Genomic DNA, 16,301 nt, shown 5'->3' on the forward strand with positions numbered 1-16,301 from the left:
CAACGGAAAATATACGGAGAACTTTTAAAAACCGTTTCCCTCGATCGAAATCTCGACCCGGCAAATCGTCAAAATAAAAATAAAAAACGAAATAAATCTAAAATCGATCGAGATCTCGACCCGGCAAATCGTCAAAATAAAAGTAAAAACGAAAAAAGGGGTGCAACACGAGGACTTCCCGGGAGGTCACCCATCCTAGTACTACTCTCGCCCAAGCACGCTTAACCGGAGTTACGATGGGATCCGGTGCATTAGTGCTGGTATGATCGCACCCGTCATGTTACGCATTGCAAACTTATTTGAAGCAAAAGCCATTTCTCGTCTTAAGAAATGTCCGGAGAGTTCTACTTCCGGCTTTCGAGCCGTTGCGCAATCGCCGGATAAATTAACGATCTATTAACTTAGAAACAACGGAAAATATACGGAGAACTTTTAAAAACCGTTTCCCTCGATCGAAATCTCGACCCGGCAAATCGTCAAAATAAAAATAAAAAACGAAATAAATCTAAAATCGATCGAGATCTCGACCCGGCAAATCGTCAAAATAAAAGTAAAAACGAAAAGAGGGGTGCAACACGAGGACTTCCCGGGGTCACCCATCCTAGTACTACTCTCGCCCAAGCACGCTTAACCGGAGTTACGATGGGATCCGGTGCATTAGTGCTGGTATGATCGCACCCGTCATGTTACGCATTGCAAACTTATTTGAAGCAAAAGCCATTTCTCGTCTTAAGAAATGTCCGGAGAGTTCTACTTCCGGCTTTCGAGCCGTTGCGCAATCGCCGGATAAATTAACGATATATTAACTTAGAAACAACGGAAAATATACGGAGAACTTTTAAAAACCGTTTCCCTCGATCGAAATCTCGACCCGGCAAATCGTCAAAATAAAAATAAAAAACGAAATAAATCTAAAATCGATCGAGATCTCGACCCGGCAAATCGTCAAAATAAAAGTAAAAACGAAAAAAGGGGTGCAACACGAGGACTTCCCGGGAGGTCACCCATCCTAGTACTACTCTCGCCCAAGCACGCTTAACCGGAGTTACGATGGGATCCGGTGCATTAGTGCTGGTATGATCACCCGTCATGTTACGCATTGCAAACTTATTTGAAGCAAAAGCCATTTCTCGTCTTAAGAAATGTCCGGAGAGTTCTACTTCCGGCTTTCGAGCCGTTGCGCAATCGCCGGATAAATTAACGATCTATTAACTTAGAAACAACGGAAAATATACGGAGAACTTTTAAAAACCGTTTCCCTCGATCGAAATCTCGACCCGGCAAATCGTCAAAATAAAAATAAAAAACGAAATAAATCTAAAATCGATCGAGATCTCGACCCGGCAAATCGTCAAAATAAAAGTAAAAACGAAAAAAAGGGGTGCAACACGAGGACTTCCCGGAGGTCACCCATCCTAGTACTACTCTCGCCCAAGCACGCTTGACTTTGCTGACGCTATTTGTGTTAGTGCCATGGTAGAATCACCGCTAAGCTTGTATGCCTTGCCGCAAATATTGGAAGGCTGAGTCATAAACACTAATAGAAGGACAACTGGATTGTTCTAGCGACCTTACGGCAGACTATACGTTTCGTTGTTGCTGCTTTGCTGGTTGATTAGCACAGTCGATGACAATTGCTTTTGATCGGTATATGTGGGATGGTAGTATCTTTTATTCATTGGATGTGGCTTCGGAGAGGTGTTTTGCAGAAATGAGGTATAAGGAAATAATAAGCAGAGATAAGGTTAGTTGTTAAATGGGATAGGATTGAATAGATTGGCGAGTGAATTGAGTCGTGGGATTAAAAGCCCGGACCGGTAGAGTTTCGCGTCGAAGGTTAGATGGACTCCTTCTAGTTTGTCATACGATTTTCTTTTGTTCATATTAAAAAAATGAAATGAAAAAAATGATAATAAAAACTGGTGTAATTATTGAACACGATAGCAATTACATGTTCTCCAAGATTGAATGGAGTGACGTGTCATGTTTTGCGGGAGGAGTACTTGTCGTTCGTTGGTAGTCATTTGAAGTTAAGTGCCATGGTAGAACCCCTTTGCTGGCTTATATCGGCCTTGTAGAGATATGGGGAAAATTTGAGTCATAAACGGTAATGAAAGGCCTTTAATTCTAATGACATTCAGAAAATGTACGTTTCTGTTGCCGCTTTACTTGTTGACGACGAGTCGATGACAGTACTTCGATGGTATTAGGATAGTAATATCTCTTATTCATTTGGATGTGGCTTAGGAGAGAAGTGTTTTTTTGCGAAATGAGGTATGAAATAATAAAAACAGAGATAAGGTTAGTTGTTAAATGGGATAGGATTGAATAAATTGAACCGAAAAGAAAATTAGTACGTGGGCTTAAAAACCGGACCGGTAGGGTGCGCGTCAGATTAGATGGACTGGACAGTTTGAAGCTTGATACAATTTCTTTTGTTAATATTAAAAAATGAAAAGAAAGCAACTCATAGTAAAAACTGCAGTAATTGTGGATACAATTGCAATTACATGTTCTCAAGATTGAACGGGTGGCGTGTCATGTTTGTGCGGGAGCTAACGTCGTTGACGTTGTTGGCCATTGTGTTAAGGTACGATAATAGAATCACGCGATGGCTTATATGCATGCCGCAAATATTGGAGAAAGGCTTGAGTCATAAATACTAATGAGAAGGACCTTTGGATTTTCTAATTGACTACAAAGACTGTACGTTGCCTTGTTGCCGCTTTGCTTGGTGACCGGCACGATTGATGACAATTGCCTTTGATCAGTATTTCTCTAGGGATGTATGTATCCTTTACTTGTTTGGATGTGGCTTGGGAGAGGTGTTTTTTTATGTTGCAATGAGGTATAGAGGATAATAAGAAGAAGGAGATGAACTGTATGTTAAGCTGGTTAGGATTGAACCGATTGAGCCGAGGAAATTAGTCGTGCGCTTAAAAACCTAGACCAAAAGAGGGGGTTCGCGTCAGGTTAGATGGACTGCACAGTTTGACTCGATCCGATTTTCTGTTTGCTAATATTAGAAAGTGAAAAAAAAAAACTATAATAAAAACTTGTCTAATTATTCGATACGATAGGAATTACATGTTCTCCAAGATTGAATGGGTGGCGTGTCATGATTTGGGAGGTAATGTCGTTTCGTTGTTCGTCATTTGTGTTAGGTGCCATGGTAGAATCCACCACACTGGCTTATATGCACGCCCGCAAATATTGAGAAGGCTGGAGTCATAATGACTAATGAGAAGGACCTTGGATTGTTCTAATTGACCTTCGGTAGACTTATACATTTCCTTCTTGCCGCTTTGCTGGTTGATCCTCACGGCTCGATGACAATTGCTTTTGATCGGTATTTGTGGGATGGTAGTATCTTTTATTCATTTGGATGTGGCTTCGGAGAGGTGTTTTTGCAGAAATGAGGTATAAGAAATAATCAAAACGAGATAAGGTTAGTTGTCAAGTGGGTTAGATTGAATAAATTGAGCCGAGAAAATTAGGTCGTGGGATTAAAAACCCAGACGGTAGGTTTCTCAAGGTCGATTAGATGGTAGGGCAGTTTGACTTGATGCAGATTTTCTTTTATTAATATTAAAAAGTGAAAAGAAAAACTCATAATAAAAACTGGTGTAATTATTGAACGCAATTGCAATTACATCTTCTCCGAGATTGAATGGGTGGCGTGTCATGTTTTGTGAGGGAGTAACGTCATTGACGTTGTTGGCCATTGTGTTAGTGCCATGGTAGAATCACCGCGTGGCTTACATGCACGCCGTGAAATATTGAGAGACGGCTTGAGTCATAAATACTAATGAAGGACCTTTGGATTGTTCTAAATTGACTTTTCTAAGACCCTAATGCGATTCCTTGTTGCCGCTTTCGTTGGATCGGCATAGTCGAGGACAATTGCCTTTGATCGGTATTTGTAGGATGGGAGTATCTTTTATTTTGGATTTGGCTTTGGAGCGGTGTTTTCTTTTGTTGGAAATGAGGTATAAGAAATAATAAAAATGAGATGAGCTTATGTGTTAGCGGGTTAAGGATTGATTGATTGAGCCAAAAATTTAGTTGTGCCCTTAAAAAACTAAACTCAAATGTCTCAGCGTCGAGTTAGATGGATTAGACAGTTTGACTCGATCCGATTTTTCTTATTATTAATATTAAAAAGTGAAAGGAAAAAAACTCATAACAAAAACTGGTGTAATTATTGGATACGATTGCAATTACATCTTCTCCGAGATTGAATGGGCAGGGTGTCATGTTTTGGGTGCGAGAACGCCGTTGACTTTGCTGGCTATTTGTGTTAGGTGCCATGGTAGAATCACTTTGCGCTAGCTTGTATGCACGCCGCAAATATTGGAGAAGCTGGAGTCATAAACACTAATGAGAAGGACCTTTGGATTGTTCTAATTGACCTTCGCAGACTATACGTTACCGTTATTGCTGCTTTGCTGGTTGATTGGCACAGTCGATGACAATTGCTTTTCATCGGTATATGTGGGGATGGTAGTATCTTTTATTCTTTTTGGATTTGGCTTCGAGAGGTGTTTTTTTGCAGAAATGAGGTATAAAAATAATAAAAACGAGATAAGGTTAGGTGTCAAGATGGGTTAGGGATTGAATAGATTGAGCCGAGAAAATTAGTCGTGGGATTAAAAGCAGAGGACCGGTAGGTTTGCGTCGGTTTAGATGGACTACACACAATGACTCAATACGATTTTCATTTTTGTTAATATTAAAAATGAAAAAAAAATGATAATAAAACTGGTATAATTATTGAACACAATTGCAATTACATCTTCTCCAAGATTGAAGGGTGGCACATGTCATGTTTTCGGAGGGAGTAACGTTGTTGACATTGCTGGCTATTTTATTTAGGTGCCATGGTAGAATCACGGCGCTGGCTTATGGGATGCAGATATTGGACAAGGCTTGAGTCATAAATACTAATGAGAAGGACCATTGGATTATTCTAATTGACACTTCCTAAAATACGATTCCTTGTTGCACGACTTTCTTTGGTGGCCAAGCATGGTTGATAACAATTCCCTTTGATCGATGTTGTGGGATGGGAGTATCCCTTACTAGTTTGGATTTGGCTTTGGAGAGGTGTTTTCTTTTTGCTGAAGCTGAGGTATAAGAAAATAATAAAAAGTGAGATGCGCTTATGTAAGCGGGTTACGATTGAATTGATTGAGCCGAGAAAATTAGTCGTGCGCCAAAAAACTAGACCTGTAGGGTTCACCAAAGTTAGATGGATTGGACAGTTTGACTCCTGTTCCATTTTCTTATTATTAATATTAACAAGTGAAAGGAAAAAAAATCTAACAAAAACTAGTGCAATTATTGGATACGATTGCAATTACATCTTCTCCTGACATTGAATGGGTGGCGTGTCATGTTTTGGGAGGAGTAACGCCGTTGACGTTGCTGGCTATTTGTGTTAGGTGCCATGGTAGAATCACCGCCAGCTTATATGCACGCCTTAAATATTGGAGAAGGCTGGAGGCATAAACACTAATGAGAAGGACATTTGGATTGTTCTAATTGCCTTCGGCATCAGACGTTTCGTTGTTGCTGCTTTGCTGGTTGATCGGGCACGGTCGATGACAATTGCTTTTGATCGGTATATGTGGATGGTGGTATCTTTTATTCATTTGGATGTGGCTTCGGAGAGGTGTTTTGCAGAAATGAGGTATAAGAAATAATAAAAACGAGAAGAGTTAGGTGTCAAGTGGTTAGGGATTGAATAGATTGAGCGAGAAAATTAGTCGGATTAAAAACAGGACCCAGGAGGTTAGTCAAAGTTAGATGGACTCAACAGTTTGACTCATTCGATTTTCTTTTTGTTCATATTAAAAAATGAAAAGAAAAAACTGATAATAAAAACTGGTGTAATTATTGAACACGATAGCAATTACATGTTTCCAAGATTGAATGGGTATTCGTGTCATGATTTGGGAGGAGTAACGCGTTTCGTTGTTGGTCATTTGGAGTTAAGTTCCATGGTAGAATCACTGCGCTGGCTTATATCGACGCTGCAAATATCGGAGTAGGCTGGAGTCATAAACGTAATGAGAAGGAGCTTTGGACTGTTCTAATTGACATTCGAAGACCGTATGTTTCCTTGTTGCCGCTTTGCTTGTTGGCCGGCAGGGTCAATGGACAATTGCTTCTGGTATTTGTAGGATGGTAATATCTTTTATTCATTTGGATGTGGCTTCGGAGAGGTGTTTTTTGTGAAATGAGGTATAGGAAATAATAAAAACGAGATAAGGTTAGTTGTTAAATGGGTTGGATTGAAGAGATTGAACCGAAAATTAGTCGTGGGCTTAAAAACCCTCGCTCGGTAGGGTGCGCGTCGAATTAGATGGGTCGGACAGTTTGACTTGATACAATTTTTCTTATTGTTAATATTAAAAATGAAACGAAAAACAACTCATAATAAAAACTGCAGTAATTATTGGATACAATTGCAATTACATGTTCTCCAAGATTGAACGGGTGGCGTGTCATGTTTTAGGGAGTAACGTCGTTGACGTTGTTGGCCATTTGTGTTAGGTGCCATAATAGAATCACCGCGATGGCTTATATGCATGCCGCAAATATTGGAGAAGGCTTGAGTCATAAATACTAATGAGAAGGACCATTGGATTATTCTAATTGACCTTCTAAAGACTGTACGATTCCTTGTTGCCGCTTTGCTGGGTGACCGGCATGGTTGATGACAATTGGCCTTGGATCGATATTTGTGGATGGGAGTATCGCTACTAGTTTGGATTTGGCTTTGGAAAGTGTTTTCTTTTTGCTGAAATGAGGTATAGAGAAATAATAAAAAATGAGATGAGCTTATGTGTTAGCGGGTTAGGATTGAATTGATTGAGCCGAGAAATTAGTCGTGCGCTAAAACTAGACCGGTAGGGTTGTCGAGTTAGATGGATTGACGGAGGACTCGATCCGATTTTCTTATTATTAATATTAAAAAGTGAAAGGAAAAAAAATCATAACAAAAACTGGTGTAATTATTGGAGACGACTGCAAGTACATCTTCTCAGAGATTGAATGGGTGGCGTGTCATGTTTTGGGAGGGAGTAACGCCGTTGACGTTGCTGGCTATTTGTGTTAGGTGCCATGGTAGAATCACCGCGCTAGCTTTTATGCACGCCTCGCAAATATTGAGAAGGAGTCATAAACACTAATGAGAAGGACCTTGGATTTGTTCTAATTGACCTCAGAGACTGTACGTTTCATATTGCTGCTTTGCCCGGTTGATCATACGATGACAATTGCTTTTCATCGGTATATGGGATTGTAGTATCTTTTATTTTTTTTGGATTTGGCTTGGAGAGGTAATTGTTTTTTTGCAGAAATGAGGTATAAGAAATAATAAAAACGAGATGGGTTAGGGGGTGTCAAGTGGGTTACGTTGAATAGCTTGAGCCGAGAACATTAGTCGTGGATTAAAAACCCGGACCGGTAGGTTTCGTCGAGTTAGATGGACTCAACAGTTTGACTCATTCGATTTTTCTTTTTGTTCATATTAAAAATGAAAAGAAAAAACTGATAATAAAAAACTGGTGTAATTATTGAACACGATAGCAATTACATGTTCTCCAATATTGAATGGTGACGTGTCATGTTTTGGGGGAGGGAGTAACGTGCGTTTACGTTGTTGGTCATTTGAGTTATGCCATGGTAGAATCACTGCGATGGCTTATATCGACGCCGCAAATATGGAGAAGGCTGGAGTCATAAACAGTAATGAGAAGGACCTTGGACTGTTCTAATTGACATTCAGAAGACTGTACGTTTCCTTGTTGCCACTTTGCTTGTTGACCAGCGGGGTCGATGACAATTGCTTCCGATCGGTATTTGTAGGATGGTAATATCTCTTATTCATTTGGATGGCGGAGAGGTGTTTTTTTTGCCGAAATGAGGTATAAGAAATAATAAAAACGAGATAAGGTTAGTTGTTAAATGGGATAGGATTGAATACATTGAACCGAGAAAATTAGTCGTGGGCTTAAAAACCCGGACCGGTAGGAGTGCGCGTCGTAGATTAGATGGGTCGGACAAGTTTGACTTGATACAATTTTCTTTTTGTTAATATTAAAAATGAAAAGAAAACAACTCATAATAAAACTGCAGTAATTATTGATACAAATGCAATTACATGTTCTCCAAGATTGAACGGGTGGCGTGTCATGTTTGTGCGGGAATAACGTCGTTGGCGTTGTTGGCCACATTGTGTTAGGTGCGATAATAGAATCACCGCGATGGCTTATATGCATGCACACTTAAATATTGGAGAAGGCTTGAGTCATAAATACTAATGAGAAGGACCTTTGGATTATTCTAATTGACCTTCTAAAGACTGTACGTTGCCTTGTTGCCGTTTGCTTGGAGACCAGGCACGGTTGATGACAATTGCCTTTGATCGCATTTGTGGGATGGGTGTATCCCTTACTTGTTTGGATGTGGCTTTGGAGGGTGTTTTTTTATGTTGCAATGAGGTATAAGAGATAATAAGAAGGAGATGAACTTAGGTGTTAGCGGGTTAGGATTGAACTGATTGAGCCGTAAAAATTAGTCGTGCGGTTAAAAACCTAGACCAGTGAGGTTCGCGTCGAGTTAGATGGACTGGACAATTTGACTGATCAGATTTTCTTTTTGCTAATATTAAAAAGTGAAAAGAAAAAAACTCATAATAAAAAACTTGTCTAATTATTCGATACGATTGCAATTACATGTTCTCCAAGATTGAGCAGGTGGCGTGTCATGTTTTGGAGGGAGTGACGTCGTTGACGTTCCTCGCCATTAGTGTTAGGTACCATGGTAGAATCACCCACCTTTGGCTTATATGGACGCCGCAAATATTGGAGAAGGCTGGAGTCATAAACACTAATGAGAAGGACCTTTGATTGTTCTAATTGACCTTCCGGCAGACTGTACGTTTCCTTCTTTTGGTTTGCTGGTTGATCCTCACGGTCGATGACAATTGCTTTTGATCGGTATTTGTGGGATGGTAGTAACTTTATCCATTTGGATGTGTGGCCGGAGAGAGGTGTTTTTTTGCAGAAATGAGGTATAAGAAATAATAAAACGAGATAAGGTTAGTTGTCAGTGGGTTAGGATTGAATAGATTGAGCCGAGAAAATTAGTCGTGGGATTAAAAACCCGGACCGGTAGGTTTCAAGGCCAGTTAGATGGACTCGACAGTTTGACTCGATTGGGATTTTTTCTTATTATTAATATTAAAAGTGAAAGAAAAAATAATAACAAAAACTGGTGTAATTATTGGATACGCTTGCAATTACATCTTCTCCGAGATTGAATGGGTGGCGTGTCATGTTTTGGGAGGGAGTAACGCGTTGACGTTGCTGGCTATTTGTGTTAGGTGCCATGGTAGAATCACCGCGCTCCGTTATATGCACGCCGCAAATATTGGAGACGGCTGGAGTTATAAACATTAAGGAAAAGGACCTTTGGATTGTTCTAATTGACTTTCGGCACACTGCGTTTCCTTGTTGCCGCTTTGTTCGTTGATCGGCACGGTCGAGACAATTGCTTTTGATCGGTATTTGTGGGATGGTAGTATCTTTTATTCATTAGGATGTGGCTTCGGAGCGGTGTTTTTTGCAGAAATGAGGTATAAGAAATAATAAAATGAGATGAGCTTAGGAGTTAAGCGGTAAGGATTGAATTCATTGAGCCAAGAAAATTAGTTGTGCCCTTAAAAACTAAACTGCAGTACGGTTTGGCGTCAGGTTAGATGGACTGACAGTTTGACTCGATCCGATTTTCTTATTATTAATATTAAAAAGTGAAAGGAAAAAACTAATAACAAAAACTGGTGTAATTATTGGATACGATTGCAATTACATCTTCTCGCAGATTGAATGGGTGTGTCATGTTTTGGGAGGGAGTAACACCGTTGACGTTGCTGGCTATTTGTGTTAGGTGCCATGGTAGAATCACCGCGCTAGCTTGTATGCACGCCGCAAATATTGGAGAAGGCTGGAGTCATAAACACTAATGAGAATGACCTTTGGATTGTTCTAATTGACCTCTGCAGACGGTACGTTTCGTTGTTGCTGCTTTGCTGGTTGATCGGCACGGTCGATGACAATTGCTTTTCATCGGATATGTGTGGGATGGTAGTATCTTTTTTTTATTCTTTTGATTTTGCTTCTAGAGAGGTGTTTTTTGCCGGAAATGAGGTATAAGAAATAATAAAAACGAGATAAGGTTGGGTGCCAAGTGCGTTAGAATTAAATAGATTGAGCCGAGAAAATTAGTCGTGGGATTAAAAACCCGGGCAGTTACGGTTTGCGTCAGCTTAGATGGACTACACACAATGACTAATCCGATTTCTTACTTTTGTTAATATTACAAAAAAAAAAAAAATCTCATAATAAAAACTGGTATAATTATTGATACGATTGCAATTACATCTTCTCCAAGATTGAAGGGGGTACATGTCATGTTTTCGAGGAGGAGTAACATTGTTGACAATGCTTGGTATTTTTGTTAGGTGCCATGGTAGAATCACAGCGCTGGCTTATATGCAGGATGCAAATATTGGACAAGGCTTGAGTCATAAATACTAATGAGAAGGACCATTGGATTATTCTAATTGACCTTCTAAAGACTGTACGATTCCTTGTTGCCGCTTTGCTGAGTGACCGGCATGGTTGATAACAATTCCCTTTGATCAGTATTTGTGGGATGGGAGTATCCCTTACTAGTTTGGATTTGGCTTTGGAGAGGTGTTTTTCTTTTTGCTGAAATGAGGTATAAGAAATAATAAAATGAGATGAGCTTATGTGTTAAGCGGGTTACGATTGAATTGATTGAGCCGAGAAAATTAGTCGTGCGCTTAAAAAACTAGACTGGTAGGGTTCAAGGCCAGGTTAGATGGATTGACAGTTTGACTCGATCCGATTTTCTTTATTATTAATATTAACAAGTGAAAGGAAAAAAAATCCTAACAAAAACTGGTGTAATTATTGGATACGATTGCAATTACATCTTCTCCGACATTGAATGGGTGGCGTGTCATGTTTTGGGAGGGAGTAACGCCGTTGACGTTGCTGGCTATTTGTGTTAGGTGCCATGGTAGAATCACCGCGCTAGCTTATATGCACGCCGCAAATATTGAGAAGGATGAGGCATAAACACTAATGAGAAGGACACTTGGATTGTTCTAATTGCCTTCCAGACTGTAATGCTTGTTGCAGCTTTGCTGGTTGATCGGCACGGTCGATGACAATTGCTTTTGATCGTATATGTGGGATGGTAGTATCTTTATTCATTTGGGATGGGCTTCGGAGAGGTGTTTTTTTGCAGAAATGAGGTATAAGAAATAATAAAACGAGATAAGGTTAGGTGTCAAGTGGGTTAGGATTGTTTAGATTGAGCCGAGAAAATTAGTCGGGATTAAAACCCGGACCGTAGGTTTCTTCAGGTTAGATGGACTCAACAGTTTGACTCATTCGATTTTCTTTCGTCTTTCATATTAAAAATGAAAAAAAAACTGATAATAAAAACTGGTAATTATTGAACACGATAGCAATTACATGTTCTCCAAGATTGAATGGGTGACGTGTCATGATTTGGGAGGGAGTAACGTCGTTTACGTTGTTGGTCATTTGAGTTAAGTTCCATGGTAGAATCACTGCGCTGGCTTATATCGACGCTGCAAATATCGGAGAAGGCTGGAGTCATAAACGGTAATGAGAAGGAGCTTTGGACTGTTCTAATTGACATTCAGAAGACTGTACGCTTCTTTGTTGCCGTTTTGCTTGTTGACCGCAGGGTCAATGACAATTGCTTCGATAGGTATTTGTAGGATGGTAATATCTTTTATTCATTTGGATGTGGCTTCGGAGAGGTGTTTTTTTTGCGAAATGTGGTATAGGAAATAATAAAAACGAGATAAGGTTAGTTGTTAAATGGGTTAGGATTGAAGAGATTGAACCGAGAAAATTAGTCGTGGGCTTAAAACCCCGATCGGTAGGGTGCGCGTCGATTAGATGGACTGGACAGTTTGACTTGACAATTTTTTATTGTTAATATTAAAAAATGAAAAGAAAACAACTCCATAATAAAACTGCAGTAATTGTTGGATACAATTGTACTACATGCTTCCAAGATTGAACGGGTGGCGTGTCATGTTTTGTAAGGGAGTAACGTCGTTGACGTTGTTGGCCATTTGTGTTAGGTGCCATAATAGAATCACCGCGATGGTTTATATGCATGCCTAAAATATTGGAGAAGGTTTGTTTATAAATACTAATGAGAAGGACCATTGGATTATTCTAATTGACCTTCTAAAGACTGTACGATTCTTGTTGCCGCTTTGTTTGGTGTAGGGACCGGGCTGGTTGATGACAATTGCCTTTGATCAGTATTTGTGGGATGGGAGTATCGCTTACTAGTTTGGATTTGGCTTTGGAGAGGTGTTTTTCTTTTTGTTGAAATGAGGTATAAGAAATAATAAAAATGAGATGAGCTTATGTGTTAAGGGTTAGATTGAATTGATTGAGCCGAGAAAATTAGTCGTGCGCTTTTTTAAAAACGACCGGTAGGGGTTCTACAAAGTTAGATGGATTGACAGTTTGACTCGATCCGATTTTCTTATTATTAATATTAAAAAGTGAAAGGAAAAAAAAATCATAAGAAAAACTGGTGTATTATTGGAGACGACTGCAAGTACATCTTCAGATTGAAATGGTGGCGTGTCATGTTTTGGGAGGGAGTAACGCCGTTGCTCTGTTGGCTATTTGTCCAGGTGCCATGGTAGAATCACCGCACAGCTTGTATGCACGCCTTGCAAATATTGGAGAAGGCTGAGTCATAAACACTAATGAGAAGGACTTTTGATTGTTCTAATTGACCTTCGCAGATCAGACGTTTGTTGCTGCTTTGCTGGTTCATTGGCACGGCCGATGACACTGCTTTTGATCGGTATATGGGATGGTAGTATCTTTTATTCATTTGATGTGGCTTCGAGAGGTGTTTTTTGCAGAAATGAGGTATAAGAAATAATAAAAACAGATAAGGTTAGGTGTCAAGTGGGTTAGGATTGAATAGATTGGATTTGAGTAAATTAGTCGGGATTAAAAACCCGGACCGGTAGGTTTCAAGGCCAGGTTAGATGGACTCAACAGTTTGACTCATGATTTTTCTTTTTGTTCATATTAAAAATGAAAAAAAAAAAAATGATAATAAAATTGGTGTAATTATTGAACACGATAGCAATTATGTTCTCCAAGATTGAATGGGTGACGTGTCATGTTTTGGGAGGGAGTAACGTCATACGTTGTTGGTCATTTGAGTTAAGTGCCATGGTAGAATCCAATGCGCTGTTTCTATATCGACGCCGCAGATATGGGAGAAGGCTGAGTCATAAACAGTAATGAGAAGGACCTTTGGACTGTTCTAATTGACATTCAAGACAGTACGTTTCCTTTGTTGCCGTTGCTTGTTGACCGGCGGTGGCCGATGACAATTGCTTCGATCGTGTATTTGTAGGATGGTAATATCTCTTATTCATTTGGATGTGGCTTCGGGAGAGGTGTTTTTTTTGCCGAAATGAGGTATATAAGAAATAATAAAAACGAGATAAGGTTAGTTGTTAAATGGGATAGGATTGAATAAATTGAACCGAGAAAATTATCGTGGGCTTAAAAACCGGACCTGGTAGGGGCTGTCAAGCTAGATGGATCACAGTTTGACTTGATACAATTTTCTTTTTTGTTAATATTAAAAATGAAAAGAAAAAAACAACTCATAAGTAAAAACTGCAGTAATTATTGGATACAATTGCAATTACATGTTCTCCAAGATTGAACGGGTGGCGTGTCATGTTTTGTGTAAGGAGTAACGTCGTTGACGTTGTTGGCCATTTAGGCAGTGCGATAATAGAATCACCGCGATGGCTTATATGCATGCCGCAAATATTGGAGAAGGCTTGAGTCATAAAATACTAATGAGAAGGACCTTTGGATTATTCTAATTGACCTTCTAAAGACTGTAATGTGCTTGCCTTGTTGCCGCTTTGCTTGGTGACCGGCACGATTGATGACACTGCCTTTGATCAGTATTTGTGGGATGGGTGTAGATCCCTTACTTGTTTGGATGTGGCTTGGGAGAGGTTTTTTATGTTGCAAATGAGGTATAAGAGATAATAAGAAGGAGATGAACTTAGGTGTTAAGCGGTTAGGGATTGAACTGATTGAGCGAGGAAATTAGTCGCAGCTTAAAAACCTAGGATCACAAGAGGGTTCGGCCAAAGTTAGATGACTGGACAGTTTGACTCGATCCATTTTCTGTTTGCTAATATTAGAAAGTGAAAAGAAAAAAAAACCCATAATAAAAACTTGTTCACTATTCGATAACGATTGCAATTACATGTTCTCCAAGATTGAACGGGTGGCGTGTCATGTTTTGGGAGGGAGTGACGCGTTGACGTTCCTCGCCATTAGTGTTAGGTACCATGCAGATTCACCACACTGGCTTATAAGTGGACGCCGCAAATATTGGAGAAGGCTGGAGTCATAAACACTAATGAGCTGGGACCTTGGATTGTTCTAATTGACCTCTCGGCAGACTGTACGTTTCCTTTCCTTGCCGCTTTTGCTGGTTGATCCTCACGGTCGATGACAATTGCTTTTGATGGGTATTTGTGGGATGGTAGTAACTTTATCCATTAGGATGTGGCCGAGAGAGGTGTTTTTTGCAGAAATGAGGTATAAGAAATAATCAAAACGAGATAGTTAGTTGTCATGGGGTTAGGATTGAATAGATTGAGCGAGAAAATTAGTCGGGATTAAAACCCAGACCGGTAGGTTTCAAGGCCAAAGTTAGATGGACTTCGATAGTTTGACTCCGATGCTTAGATTTTCTATTAATATTAAAAGTGAAAAGAAAAAATAATACCAAAACTGGTGTAATTATTGGATACTGCTGGTAATATATCTCTCCGAGATTGAATGGGTGGCGTGTCATGTTTTGGAGGAGTAACGCCGTTGACGTTGCTGGCTATTTGTGTTAGGTGCCATGGTAGAATCACTCGCGCCGTTTATATGCACGCCAAGAAATATTGAGACGGCTGGAGTCATAAAACACTAATGAGAGGCACTCTTGATTGTTCTAATTGACTTTCTGAGACACCGTACGTTTCCTTGTTGCCGCTTTGTTCAAGTGATCGGCAGCACGGTCAGAGGACAATTGCTTTTGATCGGTATTTGTGGGATGGTAGTATCTTTTATTCATTAGGATGTGGTTTGGGCGGTGTTTTGCAGAAATGAGGTATAGAAAATAATAAAAATGAGATGAGCTTAGGAGTTAGCGGGTAGGTTAATTCATTGAGCCAAGAAAATTGGTTGTGCCCTTACAAAAAACTAAACTAGAGTGCAGTTTTGCGTCAGATTAGATAAGACTGCAGTTTGACTCGATCCGATTTTCTTATTATTAATATTAAAAAGTGAAAGAAAAAAAACTAATAACAAAAACTGGTGTAATTATTGGATACGATTGCAATTACATCTTCTAGGGTGAATAGGTGGCGTGTCATGTTTTGGGAGGGAGTAATGCAGTTGAGCTTTGCTGGCTATTTGTGTTAGGTGCCATGGTAGAATCACCGCGCAAGCTTGTATACACTGCCATGAAATATTGGAGAAGGCTGGAGTCATAAACACTAATGAGAATGACCTTTGGATTGTTCTAATTGACCTTGATGTGATTTGATGCGTTTCGTTGTTGCTGCTTTGCTGGTTGGTGCACGGTCGATGACAATTGCTTTTGATCGGTATATGTGGGATATGGTAGTATCTTTATTCATTTGGATGTGGCTTAGGAGAGGTGTTTTTGCAGAAATGAGAATTGTAAATAATAAAAAGGATGAGTTAGGTGTCAAGTGGGTTAGGATTGAATAGATTGGTAAAGGTAAATTGAGTCGTGGGATTAAAAACCCGGACATTGGGTTTCGCGTCGGAGTTAGATGGACTCAACAGGATTTGACTCATACGATTTTCTTTTGTCATATTAAAAAATGAAAAGAAAAAAATGATAATAAAAAACTGGTGTAATTATTGAACACCATTGCAATTACATGTTCTCAAGATTGAATGGGTGGCGTGTCATGTTTTGGGAGAGAGTAGCGTCGTTTACGTTGTTGGTCATTTGAGTTAAGTGCCATGGTAGAGACCCACTGCGACTGCTTATATCGGCCGCCGCGATATGGGAAGGCTGGAGTCATAACGGTAATGAGAAGGACCTTTGGACTGTTCTAATTGACA

General features: G+C 39.7%; 2 non-coding genes and 1 pseudogene across 2 annotated transcripts; all 3 read right to left on the reverse strand.

Moving 5' to 3' along the window:
• Positions 1-157: 157 nt before the first annotated feature.
• On the reverse strand, positions 158-274 carry LOC120287864. The gene has a single exon (XR_005546127.1). It is a non-coding gene; the product is annotated as a 5S ribosomal RNA (ribosomal RNA).
• Positions 275-565: 291 nt separating this feature from the next.
• LOC120287894 lies at positions 566-680 on the reverse strand. Its single transcript, XR_005546157.1, has one exon. It is a non-coding gene; the product is annotated as a 5S ribosomal RNA (ribosomal RNA).
• Positions 681-971: 291 nt separating this feature from the next.
• Positions 972-1,088, reverse strand: LOC120287897 (annotated as a pseudogene).
• Between the last annotated feature and the right edge of the window lie 15,213 nt (positions 1,089-16,301).

Source organism: Eucalyptus grandis, chromosome 8 (assembly GCF_016545825.1).
Source record: "Eucalyptus grandis isolate ANBG69807.140 chromosome 8, ASM1654582v1, whole genome shotgun sequence".
NCBI classification, from domain to species: Eukaryota; Viridiplantae; Streptophyta; class Magnoliopsida; order Myrtales; family Myrtaceae; genus Eucalyptus; species Eucalyptus grandis.